At 41.3% G+C, this 8,896-nt stretch overlaps 1 protein-coding gene across 5 annotated transcripts in view; it reads left to right on the forward strand.

Annotated features, from left to right (window-relative positions):
• eya4 (EYA transcriptional coactivator and phosphatase 4) overlaps positions 1-8,896 on the forward strand; it is a 41,671-nt gene that overhangs the window by 8,940 nt on the left and 23,835 nt on the right. The window lies entirely within an intron of this gene.

Here is an 8,896-nt window from a genome sequence, read left to right on the forward strand (position 1 = left end):
TTTATTTGAGATTATAATAAAGTTGAAGTTTAAGGTAGGTTATATGATTTCAGAAAAGCTCAAGGTAATTTACCAACAATTATGGTTTGGTGGTTTGGTTTGGTTTGGTTTGGTTTGGTTTGGTGGTTTGGTTTGGTTCGTTTTTTCAGGTTTTTTTCTCTATTAGGGTTAGTTGTACAGTAGTAGTTATTTTCCACATGAAAAAGGGAGATGGAGGGAACAACATGCGGAGAAGGGCAAGCAGGAATTCTTACAATTAAGAAGCTTGAACAAAAAAAGTTGGGCCTTTTGGCCTGATAAATTAACCATTAGTGATAATTGGATAATTAAAATAGTTGCTGACTGGTTCTCTGTTAATTCAATAATTGTTCCTACGTTACTTATGTACAAATCGACATGAAGATAAAATGAATTCTGGATTCACACGGGAAACCTAATAGTCTGGTGTTTTCCACCCCATCCTCTTCCCTAGGGGGGCTTTACTCATACTTCCTGGTTCACAATTAAACAGTAAATATTGCGGGATATAGACAAATGATGGCGTATTACGTTTAGCTGTGAAAAAGGAGTGTATTTGAACAGCATGCAAGAGCTTTACTGTATTATTTAGACCGTTCATTTTTGCATTTTTATTTTCACTTTATGCTAGATTTATTTTTGTCGATATATTTGAGATACACTAAGGAAATACATCTGTGTATCTGACCGTTTTTGAAATATCAATCTTTTGGGGCCCATTCTCCCTGCCCTTTTCTGTGTGTGTGTGTGTGTGTGTGTGTGTGTGTGTGTGTGTGTGTGTGTGTGTGTGTGTGTGTGTGTGTGTGTGTGTGTGTGTGTGTGTGTGTGTGTGTGTGTGTGTGTGTGTGTGTGTGTGTGTGTGTGTGTGTGTGTGTGTGTGTGTGCCTGTCTGTCTCACTGTCTGTCCCACCCTCTCTTTCTCCACCGGCCTCTTCGTCTCCCCCCTGTGTCTCTCTGGCTATAGAGTGATGATTCAGGGCCTATTGTGAAGTCAGCAATCCGATACAGAGCCAGCCCGAGAGCAGGGGGGGACGGGGGGAGGGAGGAGAGGGGGGAAGATAGAGAGAGTAGAGGGGGATGAGAAACAGAAGGGATTATGGGTGTTCTCATAGCCATGTCCATGCTGTCTGGAGCCTGGGGCTCTTTGGCATCACTACCTGTCCTCTGCGTTACCTGTTGCTCTCATTTTCTGATTTGTGTCTCTTTGTATTTCTTTATCTTTATCTTTCTCACACCCCCGGGCTCTCCCTGCCCTTCTCTCCTTTCTTTTTTCACACTTACGTACATCCTCCTCTCCCTCAAGCTGCCTCGGTTCTATCGCAGACATATGGTATTGTGAGTGATTTTATTAGGAAGACGATATGAAGTGTTTCGTGGCCTGGACTGACGGAACAGCTTGCAACTTCTGAGACACTTTACCCCCGCTCGCTCGCCTCAGCAGTAACTTCTAATAATATTTAATCTGAGAGCAGATGGCATATGAGGGCATACCTATCTGTCTGCTGAATGTCTCCTCAAGAGTCTGCCTTTTGAAGGATATCTACCTTATGGCGTACCTCTCACATGCACACACACTGTGATGTCATGAGCAGCATTATTTAACAGGCAGCTGGGAGGCCATTCATCATTTAATTAAAAGCGTCTGAAAAGGATCTTAGGACTAATGAGATTAGCTTTAATTATTGATGCTTCTGCCGCTGCCACAGACATGCACTTACACACACACAGGCTCTCTCATACACACACACACACACACACACACACACACACACACACACACACACACACACACACACACACACACACACACACACACACACACACAAGTGATGACCAGACTCTCTTAGGCTCTTAACACGCAATGTTCCCTTTTTTGCTTTTAAATTCTTTGTTTTCTTACCTGATGTTTTCCCCGACACATACACACACACACACACACACACACACACACACACACACACACACACACACACACACACACACACACACACACACACACACACACACACACACACACACACACACACACACACACACACACACACACACACACACACACACACACACACACACACACACACACACACACACACACACACACACACACAACACACACACACACATACATTATACAGAAACACACACACTCATTGATTTCAGTTGTATGAAGTGCTCAGGGAGGGTGGGTTGGTGGATTCGGAGGGGGAAGGCTGCGGTATGGGGACCGAGTGGGGGGTGCGGTAGCTGCGGTCGAGTTGGGGATGAGGAAGGGTGAGGGGGGGGGGATTTGCAGAAGGATGGTGTTGTGTTTCTTCAGGTCTCAGAGCAGCAGCAGAAAAGAGCTTTTACTGTTGTAGCCCACTCACTCTATTCGCCATCAGGCCGGATTCTGCAACATAACATGGAGTAAATACAAGTGCGTGTAGTTGGAAAACGTATTATCCAAAAGTGTTCTCTCACATACATTTTCCCCTTTATTTATCTTTAGTTAAACAATATCATATATTCAACTAATGGCTCTTAATATTTTATGACTGCAGCATCTGGTCATTTTGCAAAATATAACTATTCTAATGAAGGCCTAGTGAAAATAAGATTTGTTTTCAGTTCAGTTTGTATTTCTAGTTGGCAGCAGGATTAACAGAAAAATACTTGCCTAATGTTTATGAAGCTTGGTAGAAATGTTTAGGGTATAAAGACCGAAAAAGAAGACATTTCATTTTGGAGCTGATCGGGATCACGGGGCTGAGACACAATTTATTTTTGACTTTCGTTAACATAAGGAGATAGGGCCTTGTTGGCTCTCTCCGAGTTGAATTCTATTTTTATATTAATTTTGCATGACATACTACTTGGTTTATGTGTGTGTGTGCACTAGAATTTGAAATAACGTTTTGTAGGTTGAACATTTGGCGGCACAATTTGTACCTTGAAATGTCTCAAGTCGAAGATAGATTTCTCTTAAAATATCAGAGTGAAGACATGTCTGTAATAGTATATCCTATAAACTTTCACAACTTCTACCTTGGTTACTAATCTGTTATCCTGCCGCATGGAGCTGAGTCACTTTTTGAATCAGATGATCTCGCATTCAACAAATGTTCATCTTTCTGTTTACATTGCAGTTATCTCTTCCCGTGTATTTCTGCCAACGTGCATATCATACAAATATAAGTGTGTCCACTGATTAGAGTGAAGTCCAGAGTGCTTCTGTGTGTGTGTGTGTGTGTGTGTGTGTGTGTGTGTGTGTGTGTGTGTGTGTGTGTGTGTGTGTGTGTGTGTGTGTGTGTGTGTGTGTGTGTGTGTGTGTGTGTGTGTGTGTGTGTGTGTGTGTGTGTGTGTGTGTGTGTGTGTGTGTGTGTGTGTGTGTGTGTGACTGGTCAACCATGGACTGGTTTAGGTTTCCCCCAGTTGTTTTTTTAATCACTCTCATCAGATTAGCTGAGCAGGGGCAGTCGAGGCCAAACGCTTCACAATTAACAGCGCAGAACCGTCTCACACACACACACACACACACACACACACACACACACACGGACGTATACACACACATCCATCAGTGACTTTTCATTTGTCTCCATTGAGTAAAGCTGCATTAAATCATGTCTGTGATCCCCTGGCTCTCTGAGACAATGAGGAGCCAATTTAAATGGCAGCTATGAAGACCACCAGGATGGCAGGGGGGCCTAACACTGTTCTGCTGGACTGCTCTTCTTCCATAAACGGGTGTATTCCCTAGAAATTGATTAAATACAAATGTATGGGATTCTAAAATGAGTCGAATGCGCTGACTACAAATGGTCCATTGGTGCAAATGGGATAAACACCGACGACATTATTATTTTCACTTCATAATTCACGATTTCTTGTCTTCTAATGAGAAGAAAAAGCATTGTGTTGTAAAAAGTCAGCAGCACTTAATATTGTAAAAGTGTAATTTCTGCTTTGAAATGGACATGTGGGGTAGCGATCTCAACAGGAGGATGTAGAGATGGTTTAGTAAGATATAAGACACTTCATTGAGTTGTGAGGTCAAGTGTGACGGTGGTTACGGTGGTTACGGTGGTTACGGTGACTGGTCTATTTCTGCCTACTATTTGTATGACAATAACTTTAAGAAAATGTGATTCATTACATTGTTTGGGAAATGCATCACTAACACACTGGTTGTAAGTTGCCCATTATGACAGATGTAGGGAGTCTGAGTGTACAGATTCTGTCACTCGTCGAATATCTAATCTCATCAAATGTGTTATTCTTTGATCGTTGATCGTTCAAGTTGGCATCACAGCTAGATGCCTTGTTCCCATTGTTACCATGTCTTTATGCTATTATTTCCATTATTGATCAATCTGCTGATTATGTTCATGATTGATCGAAAGTAGTATAAATATCTTTGATGAAAACACCTGGTCTAGTGTCTAACTGAATGACAAATCACTTCCACGATAGTTCGATGAGTTCAGGATCAGGAAAACAGCCGGCTTATATTAACATTTGGGAAGATGGAATAAGAACATTTAAAATAAATCTTTGCTAAAGGAATATCCACACAAACAATGATTATTTCTTTGTTATATGTATTGCTTCTTTCAGACTGAGCCGTTCGTAAGCCTTTTCAAATACACCGTAACTCCTTTCTTTGTCTCGAATAATAACATGACTGTGCTGTATAGCTTGGAGCGACCATGCTGCGCGTTGTTCTCTCGTTTCTACGATTGTGCGTATTGTCCTGGGGGTTCGATGTAGAGGTCAGCGTCTTGTTTTTGCTCTATTTTTGTATTTGTTCTCTCCCTGGGTGATTCCAAGACAAAGGCCCACAGACATGTGATACTTGTGTGTGAATATACTTTCATTTCTGCGCCCTTCGAATTATGAGTAACACTAAGCAGCTCTTGGCAAATTCGTACGAGGAGAGGCTGGTAGAACCAGAGGGAGAGGGAGAGATGTTTCGGTAGAGTACCTTTTCACCCAAACACCTCCTCCCTCTCCTCCTCCTCCTCCTCCTCTTCCCTGCTCCACAGACTCACCCTGTTCTTCCCTTTCACTCCCTCACTTCTTTTTTTCCTTTATAGCTTCCTACTACACCTGAAAAAGAGGCATTTTTGGAGGTATAAAGAGAGGGATAGTTTTACACCTCCCCAGGCCGGGGGAACTGGGTGGGGGGGGGGGGGGTAGGAGGAGTGGAGGAGGGAGGGAGGAGGCTCGGCACAATGTATTTTACATGAAAGGAAGGAGATAGAGTTACCACACGGATAACCACTCATACAAATGGGGAGAACTTTGGGCAGGGGACGAGAGAGAGAGAGAGAGAGAGAGAGAGAGAGAGAGAGAGAGAGAGAGAGAGAGAGAGAGAGAGAGAGAGAGAGAGAGAGAGAGAGGGTTGGTGTAGCATGGCGGACTCCGTGGCCCTGCTTCTAGTGTAAATATGAAGGGCCTATATTGAAATAAAGAAAACAGGGTTATAAGTTTTAGGTGATAGAAGAACAATATACATTAAACGACATTTTTGCTAATACATCCTAAATATTACATGCTGACCTAAAAACAACTAATTTAAAAATATGGAAGATCAGCATATCCAGAATAAATGAAAAGAGCAACAACAAAACAAAGGAGATAATGAACAGCAGTCTGTCACACTGTCTGCCGAGTAGAAGATAAACTGCTGTTGTTCCACTTGAAGAACAAAGTTGTTCTCGAGGGCCTCTTTAAAGGGAGCGAGGCAACTTAGTCGGACACTTTAAAAACCCTCCTAAAGTCAACAACAACCAAGCTGTCTAATATACTACCCGCTTCCTCAGCTCAGTTCACTTCTCTGAAGTGCCCATGCCACGCTACCGTTTTGTTTTTCTTCTGCCTTTCTTTTTTTTTTATATTTCATCAGGCGTGTTTTGGGACACCTCCCCTGCTCCCTTCTCCACTTGCTGTGAAAATATTTCATCTGGGATGTTTTTGGAAGACCCCCTCCTGATGGGGGTCCTGCCTAGCTAATAATAAAGTGCTTGAGTTGTCAAGCGCTTCGGCAACACCCTAATCTGTTCTGACAGCTAGTCCTCCACCTACGCTCTCAAACGTCCTGCATGTCGGTATGCACGAATAACACACTTTCACCAGACATTTGTACTGATGTATGCACAGGGCTCCACAGACAGTCTATCAATCAGGGTGTTTATTGGGGTTGGGGGGATAAATGCTGTGGGACAGGACCGCATGCTGTCACTATGGAGATCGAGCTAAAGGTGGCTAGTGCACAGTTGGAGACGGTGGCTGCGTTCCAAATTAGTCTCTAGGCCTGTGCTCATTTGGCACCCTTCAGCTGTTGTAGATGTACAGTAACATACAGTACAAGCTGGTCTGAGAGTAGTTAAAGGGTCACTTCACTCAAATAAAAAAAAAACATTGTATCGCCCATGCCCCCGTATTCATTCTCCAACACCGATTAACAAATGAAGATATTTAGTGCATTTTAAAGGTGACATATTATGTAAATGTTCCGGTTCATATGGTATTTTTGAGTTTATACTAGAACATGTTAACATGCTTTAATGTAAAAATAATCCTTATTTTTGTCATACAGTCACACCTGCATTCATCCTCTGTCTAAAACACGCCTGTCTTTTTAAGACCCTTTTTCTGAAAGCCTAGTTTGCTCTGATTGGTAATTTGTTCTGTGTCCAACATATTTGCGCTCCCAGTCTCTCGAATGACCATATCGGCACTCTAGCCTCACTTACTACCTATATATGTACAGTTGTGATTTTACCCCAGCCTTTTAACACCACAAAGACGACCATGTTCATAACCAGAGTGGTCCGTAAAAGCAGTATGATCAACTGAATCTTTCTTGACCAAAATATTGTTTTGATTTATAATATATGTTATATTCTAAATAACAACATTGAACATTTCTAATCCCTTCTTAAAAAACAGACTCATTCTGTCAGATTAGTGTTATTACACACAATCAAATGTTTTTATATTTAGACAGTTTTCCAAAGTAAACTGACTCTCTATAAAACAAGTTTAAGGCAGAAATCGAATAACTTGGACTGGATAATATTCGAGATAAGAGACAAAATATGGCACTTTACATTATTTGTGGGGCAAGACATTTTAGTATGATGTTATTTTTTGGACGAGATTACTCAAATGCTGGATGAAACCTGATTTAAGCGTTGGTATTTTTGTGTGTGTGGGATGCGCGGTTGTGTGTTTGGGCGTGTGTCTCCCCTGACAACACCTTGACCACCATAGTGAAAGAGTGCCATCTTCAGACTGAGGCAGCTGGGAATCTACCTCGTATATAGAGCCCTACCCATGCCTCCAGCTCAGCTCTTCCCATATGACGCACACGTGCAGCCCGTGTGGTTCCAATTAACACAGATTGAATGTGTGTGTGTCCGTGTACTCAGGTGTACATGTGAGTCTCTGTGTGGTGTGGGTGAAATGGAGGAGGGTGTGTGTGTGTGTGAAAGAAGTGGGGGGGGGGGGGGGGTCAATTGCATAGTGTGAAGTTTATGGTCTGGCCTGTACTTTCTACTGCACAGCAAGACATTACATCTACACCACGTCTCCATTTACCATCTTAGCTTCGTGGAAGTCATCACGCTAGAGCTACCATCGGCGGGATTTAGGTCACACACACGGATGTTTTTCATTTTAGGGGCTCCGACCTATTTCTGTTATGATATATTTTCATACACGGGCTGCTTACAATGTGGAATTTTGTTTATTTGGGTTTAGAAAATCTACATCTGTTACATTTAAAGAACTTCTTGGGCTTTAATGTAAGAGTCTGTATTGAGTGACAGCCGAGAGAGAGAGGAACGAGGGGGAGGAGGGGAAGAGAAAAATAGGGGGAGGAGGCAGAGGAGGAGAGAAACAGGACGAGTGAAATGTTCCCCATTATTGGAGTTGAAGAAGACAGGAGCGGTGCATGGATGACCTTAAAGAAAGATAGATAGAGGGAGAGAAGCGAATATAAGTGTCTTTTTCACAGATAAGAGAAGAAGACTCCAGTTTCTCCTTTAGAGCGAAAAACTAGAATAACGTGACACCTGGAGTACAAAGGGAGAGGCAGGTAGATAGAGCCGAGCTGAAGTGTGTTTGGAGGAGTGTGTATGCTTCTGTTTTTGTGTGAAAGCAGCCTGTGTGTGAGGGGAAGCCAGTGGATTGTACAGCTCTGTAATGCTTTGTGGAAGTATAGGACTGCTAAGTGACCTGATTACACCCTGAGGTAAGAATGCACCTCTACCTCTGTGTGTGTGTCAGTGTGTGTTTCATGCTCAAACTAATGTTATAGGTTATTTTATCAAGCAATTATTTTGTATATTAACCTAGTCAGTATATAAATGCTTCTGTATAAGAAAGGATTGGAAATGCTATTAAATATTTCATTTGGCTGAGCGGGTGCAATGTTCAGGAAGGAACAAGTAAGGAAAGGTTAGTGGGTTATGGTGACAGCAGCGATGTTTTAAAGTAATATTTAAGTTAATTTATATATAATTTACTTTACTGTTTGAATCAACAAAGTATATTAAAAATATTTTTTCTAAATTATTTTTGATGTAAATGGACAAGGTATTTGTTTTAGATGCTGTTTCAGAATTGTCATTAATAAATATTCTTAGATCTGAAATCATCAACATTTTAATGTAATATATAAAACTACCAGATAAAAAAAGGATTTCAGAACCATTTTTACTATTCTTTTTTTTTTTTGTATTATATATTATATTATTGCATTTTTTTATTTCATTTACAACATTTTGAATTGGAATTACTGCAATCACAGCAAATATATTATTTGACGAAAAACATTTTTTTTTATTTTGATATTAATCTAAATGTTCCTTCTACACAAGCGTAATAACGA

This window comes from Notothenia rossii, assembly GCF_949606895.1.
Source record: "Notothenia rossii genome assembly, chromosome: 8".
Classification (NCBI taxonomy): Eukaryota; Metazoa; Chordata; class Actinopteri; order Perciformes; family Nototheniidae; genus Notothenia; species Notothenia rossii.